The sequence below is a fragment of the Bison bison genome, unplaced genomic scaffold, assembly GCF_000754665.1.
Source record: "Bison bison bison isolate TAMUID 2011002044 unplaced genomic scaffold, Bison_UMD1.0 scf7180017864172, whole genome shotgun sequence".
NCBI lineage: Eukaryota > Metazoa > Chordata > Mammalia > Artiodactyla > Bovidae > Bison > Bison bison.
Genome location: NW_011494744.1, coordinates 2226913 through 2233521, shown reverse-complemented (window position 1 = coordinate 2233521; position 6609 = coordinate 2226913). Strand labels below are relative to the sequence as shown.

At 43.1% G+C, this 6609-nt stretch overlaps 1 protein-coding gene across 1 annotated transcript in view; it reads right to left on the bottom strand.

Moving 5' to 3' along the window:
* Positions 1 to 6609, bottom strand: part of IDE (insulin-degrading enzyme) — a 92119-nt gene that overhangs the window by 85121 nt on the left and 389 nt on the right.

Sequence of the window (6609 nt, the reverse complement as noted above, 5' to 3'; positions counted from 1 at the left end):
CCCCTGTCCCTGGGATTCTCCAGGCAAGAACACTGGAGTGGGTTGCCATTTCCTTCTCCAATGCGTGAAAGTGAAAAGTGAAAGTGAAGTTGCTCAGTCGTGTCTGACTCTTAGCGACCCCATGGACTGCAGCCTACCAGGCTCCTCTGCCCATGGGATTTTCCAGGCAAGAGTACTGGAGTAGGGTGCCATTGCCTTCTCCAACATTTATCACTAGGGCTTCCTATTTCCAGAAGCCCAGGTCCCTGTCAAATTCATCCAACAAATAAATGGTTGTTTAGTTGCTAAGTCACGTCCGACTCTTTGGGACCCCATGGACTGTAGCCCATCAGGTTCCTCCGTCCATGGGATTCTCTAGGCAAGAATACTGGAGTGGGTTGTCATTTCCTTTTCCAGGGGATCTTCCTGACACAACGATCAAACCTGCATCTTCTAGTTGGCAGGCAGATTCTTTACCGCTGAGCCACCTGGGAAGCCCCACTCAGGTGGTGCTAGTGGTAAAGAACCTGCTGCCAGTGCAGGAGACATAACAGACACGGGTTCGATCCCTGGGACGGGAAGATCCCTTGGAGGAGGGTGTAGCAATCCACTCCAGTATTCTTGCCTGGAGAATTCCATGAGCAGAGGAGCCTGGTGGGCTACAGTTGGAGTTGCAAAGAGCTGGACACAACTGAAGTGACTTAGCATGTATGGTGCTCCCTCCTAGCTAATTTCAAAGTTACTCAGGCCTAAGTTCTTAGGCCTCTTTGATTTCTCCATCTCCTCCCATACCCAATCAAAGTTGCTGCATCTTCTTTCACATGTATCTTCTGCAGACACTCTCCTTTCCTTGTTATTTGCACTACTTCTTTATCCTTTGTCGATCTCTGCCTGCATTTCAACTGTGCTTCCCAAAACAGCCAGATTAATCATCCAAAAACACAGCTTACATATGTCACTCTACTATTCAAAAGGATCTGAAGCTCTCTATTTAGGATAAAATCTCATCGTCCCTTGATTATACCGTGAAATGGACAATATACTTCTGAGCCTCTGCTAATACCATTCCTTCTATCTAAAATATTCTCTCTCTTTCCCTTCTCTGTTCATCCAAATTTTATATTTCCTTCCAAGACATTTGCTCAAATACCTATTTCTCTGTGAAGCCCACTGTCATCTCACTGGTACACGAGCATTCTGGGCAGGACAACAGTGCAAATAATCTGAGCAAGATGGAGTGAAGCAAGGAGGCTGGTGTGACTGGATGAGGTGAGAGCATTTTGGGAAAAAGATCAGAGAGGTATCGAAAGACCAGACCCCACAGGACTTTCTTGACCATTAAAAGGATTTTAAATCTGAACAAAATGGGGATCAACTACACACTTTCCTATTTTCCCTAGCAAAGATATATGACTTGGCAGAAAGATCATGCTGCCAGTGGTGACAAGAGCAGGCTACATGTAGAATGGCAAGTGCAGAAGCAAGGAAACTAGTTAAGAGGCTATTATAGTAATTTGGGTAAAAGGGTGCAGGCAGTGAGAAGAGTCTGAATATGGATATACAGGCTGACTGGATGAGGGACATGGGAACAAAGAAGTAGTTAAGGATGATTCCAAGTTGCTGGTCCTAAACAAGTGGAAGAGCAGAGATGTCTTTAACTGAGATAAGGGAGAGGACTGTGGCAGGAGCAGGTTTTGAGGTAGAAGATTTGGAGACAGGTTTGGGGTATGATCAGTTTAGGATGTATATCAGACATCCAAAGGAAAATGTCAAGCGGGAAATTTATTACCTCAATCTGAAATTCAGGGGAGAGGTTCTGGCTAGAGATATATATTTGACAATTGTCCAAATACACATCAGGCCAGTTTCATCAAACTTCTGTGATGATGGGTATGTTCCGTATCTGCACTGCTCCATATGACACCCACAAGACATTTATGACTTGAAATGTGGACAGGGTGATTAAGGAACAGAATTGTTAATTTTAGTTAATTTACATTTAAATAAGCACATGTGGTTAGCGGCCACAAATGGGAATAAAGCATGTACATGTGACTGGATGAGCATCCTAGTGAATGTAGGTAGAGAGGACTAGGCACTGGGTTAAGCCTACCACATACTGTGATAGGAAATGTAAAAAAAAGAAACAACCCAAATCTCCATCAACAACAGAATAGAAAAATAATTAGTGACATATTCACATAAGATTGTCTTTCAACACTGAACACGTAAATCTCAGAAACAAGGTTAAATGAAAAGAAGTAACTCAGAGAAGAAAATTTTCCATAAAGGTCAAAAGCAGACAAAATGAAACAATGCACTGTTTAGGGATATATTAAAATTACTAAAACAATAAAGAAAAATCAAGGAATGATTATCCAATATAGGACAACATCATCCCTTCATGGGAGGTGAGCACAGAGGGCTTCAAAGTTACTGAAATCTCCTTAACTGGATGGTGAGTACACAGGTATTCATTTTGTTGTTCTTTTTCATCCTATATACTCTGACATGTATAATATTAAATAATTAAAAGAGTATATAAATGAGGCAGTATATGGTTAAATGTCAAATGAATATTTCAAAACATCTTAAAATCATTAAGTTCAGAAAAAGGAAAGATAACTATGTGACCTCTATAGTGTCTAAAAAGGAGGAGAGATTTAGTCATATAAAGAAAAGAGGGAAGGGCATTCTAGAATAGTTATGAACATGTCACGTCCAAGAATCAGTGAATTAGTGAGTCTGACTGGAGACGAGTGAAGTTAGGTGGAAAAGCTGGGCTAAAGCCAGCTTATGAGATGCCTGAATGCTGGGTCAGGAAGTTTGGATTTAAAGCAAAAAAAAGAAGTTTGGACTTCATCTTGAAATAGGGCAGAACCACTGGTGGTGTCTAAACAAGTCAATAGCATGGGAAAAGTGGTATATTAGTAGGACTAATATGATGATAAGGATCAACTAATAGACAGGAGGCTGGGAAAAAAGTCAGTTATAAAACCTGTAGCTGTGAGACGTCACAGAAGATTTAGTATGGCCTGAACTATGATTCTGATGGATAATAAAGTTTACTCCAAGATACTTTAGGATGAAAGATTCGAGAGTCTGATCTTGGAACAGGCAGTGAAGGGGAAAGAGATTCAAAGATTACTCCAATTTTCAAGCTAAACTAGGGAAATGATGACACCAACATATGCAAAACTAGGAAAATCAATAGAGAAAACCAGTTTTGAAGGACGACCACTGATTCATTCATGGAATAAAAGTCAGGCAGTGTGATAGCTTCCCCTCAGGGAACAGCTTGTTGAGTCACACTTCTTTTTAAGTAACATATTCTTAATAGGCAAAGAGAAAATATTTAATACATAGTTCTTTGGGAGGAATAAAAGCTGTTATAGCTTTTAACTCTACAAGAATTTTACAAGCACCATTTTAAAAGAATACTGTTATAGTAATACTGAGTTGCTTTTCAAAATAAACTGAAAGAAGGAACAGAATACAAAAGTAGAGATGTTCTGTAAAATGTCAGAGGTGAAGGAGTGAAACTACTCAATCCAATTTGACCGAACGCTCCTTGAGGACAGAATTTATCAGCTGTCCCTGATCCCCACAGCACTGAGCACAATGAATGATCACTACAGAATATTGATACTTAAGTAAGGCTGAATGAACAGACAGAAAAGAGTGAGGGCAAAAACAAGCTAATTAGGAATACCCTACCCAAGCCTCCAGAACCCAGCACACCTTAAAGGAGCTAACGTTATGGAAGGAGAGTGCTTTAGCCTTATCATCCTGGCTGAAAGGTAGGCTGAGCCTGTGGTACCTGGTTTAGGAGACTAAAATACCAAACAAAAAATGGAAAGGATGCCAATTCTCAAGGAAACATATACTGAGTTTCTGCTCCCCACATTACTACCTAATGAGACCGTCCCCAACTCTAACCTTTAAGGCAGACAGTAGAATGTAACTTTTTAAGAGTGTGGCTAAAGATATTCAAGGGCATCCTGTCCTTTTAAACTGTTAAAAAGCCATTGTTTTGGTTGAAAGTGGTTTAAAAGTCTGTTTCTTAAGCCTGTAGAACAAAGAAATGCAAATAGAGCTACAGGTAAAGTGAGATGATTGATGCCCAGGTGTTTCAAGAGGTTGCCAGTGACTGGGCTAAGACCTGCAGGTTCTCCCAGGTTAAGATGATTTGGCAGAGTCCCAACTTATCCAATATGGCTACAAAAGGAACAATGAGGCTGCTTTCTAAATGAATTGATCTTATACAAATGCCTTAAGACCACCTCTTTCTAAAGAGGTTAGAACAGAAAAGAAATGGCCAAACATTGGCAACTGTTGTTCAGTCGCTAAGTAGTGTCCGACTCTGAGACCACAAGGACTGCAGCACACCAGGCTTCCCTGTCCTTCACTATCTCCTGGAGTTTGGTCAAACTCATGTCCATTAAGTCAATGCTGCCATCCAACCATCTCCTCCTCTGTCGCCCCCTTCTCCACCTGCCTTCAATCTTTCCCAGCATCAGGGTCTTTTCCAATGAGTCAGTTCTTCGCATCAGGTGGCCAAAGTATTGGAGCTTCAGCTTCAGCATCAATCCTTCCAAGGAATATTCAGGGTTGATTTCCTTTAGGATTGACTGGTTTGATCTGCCTGCTGTCCAAGGGACTCTCAAGAGTCTTCTCCAATACTACAGTTCAGAGGCAGAATAAAATAACAGTTCAGAGCTCATGCTCTGGCACCATACAGACATGGGTTAAATCCCAGTTCTTCCAGAAAACAGCTACATAACCATATCTTTTAACACATTATTATGCAAAGTAGGATTGATTACCTTCCTTAAGATTTAAATATATGATAACTTCAGATGCTAGTATGTTCCTTCCTAAAACTACACCATGACCCCTTTGATTGGACCTGCATTTTCCTTACTAGCCTCAGCCAGTAATTTTTAGTGAAGAGCTTTCTAGATGGATGATCTCAATTATTGTGCTTTGAATCTCCAATTTCCCTCTCTGAAAAACCACTTCATTTTGAAGTTCTGGTTCTTCAACCCATGCCCTGGGCTTCATCAGTGAAAGTGAAGAACAGGAGGAGAAAAAACAAAGAAAATCGAATTATAAGTAGAACTTACAAACTTTGTAGTTGTGTAAACTTAAAATTGATGCTTTCTTTAAAAATCACAAATTCTGTAGAACCTATTAGCAATAATTTTAAGAAGTGTTCTTACACATAGGAGGCCCAGGGAGGTACCCTGCCTATGTTCAGCACCCCCACTTCCCTCTCTCAACTCAGGGATCTTTCTGTTTGTTCTACTGGAATCTGTGGTGTAGTGGGAAACAGAAGAGGGAAAAGTTCCACAGATTCTTCATTTGCATTTGGCCTCCTTTAGAACCATTATAGCTCTCCTAGTTCAGGCAGTAAAGACTAAGTCCCAACCAGTTTCAACTCCCTTACGATCCTGCACACAGCCACCAAATTAAATCCTAAACTAGCAGTCTTCATGAAAATCCCTTCCCACCTCAAAAACTCTTAAGGGCTCCCTACCTTTTATTCGCTAGAAAGAGCCCAACTCAAATCCAAAGGCCAGGCTAACATCATTCTACTTTTATAGCACAGTACTTGTTTCCTCCTAATTCCCCGAAGGAAATTCTTTAAGGCTCTGACTAATCTGCTCATTGCGCTCCCAACACAGACAAACCTGCACGCCCAGGAAAGATTACACCCATCCCCACGCACCTTTCCTTCAAAGGCCAGCCCAGACCGCCCCATCTTTGCCCCGCAACCGTGCTCCTCAAACACACTGCCCAGTCTTCTGACCCTCTCAAGTACACCCCTTTTTACTGGCTATACTCTCGTGGCATCTCAATCCTTTCCAACCACTTTGAAGGCAGGCCACGTTCATTACACAGAGGATCATCAATGTGCCCTGCACTTAGTAGATTCAGGGTATTTTTTAAACCAGAGGAGGAGTTCAAATAGTGTATCTAAACAGAGCAAGACAATAATGCCCATCTTTGGCAATTCCCCTTTAGTCACAGTAAAGGGTATTATTCAGCGTTCGCTACAACGCTGAAAATTTCTAGTATACACAGAACAGTCATGTGGAGAGAGCACGCCACCGGATGGCAGAAACCTGCGTCCCAGTCCTGGTTTTTGCCACATGCTCTGCATCTGTGGGGAAATCACACAATCTCTCTGGGCCTCGGTGGTCTCAGGTGTAAAGCGGGGGAGCCACTGTAAAGGCTTCCAGGGTGTCTCTCGGCTCCCACAGTCCCCCCACAGGAAAGCCAACACTCGGCTGCTCGCTAAGGCGGAGGCAGGCAAACTTTTACACTTGCCAGGGCTGGCATTTCCAAACGGGAGTGGAAACTCAGTCCGCACAGGAAAAAGCGGCGGTGAGAGGAAGGTGAGAAGCGGTGTCTCCGGACTCGGATCCTTTACCCCATGGCCAGGAACAGTCCGCCTGGGGTTCCTGTCCCCTCACAGGCAGACTTCCCCCGAGAGTGGCCCGGCCCGGTGCGGCTCCCGGGAGCGGGCCGAGGTGACTGTCCGCGCCCGTGCCCCGCGCCCCCCGCACTTGTGACACACGCGGGGTGACCCGGGTCACAGCCTCCGTCCGTCCTCACCGCCTGAGG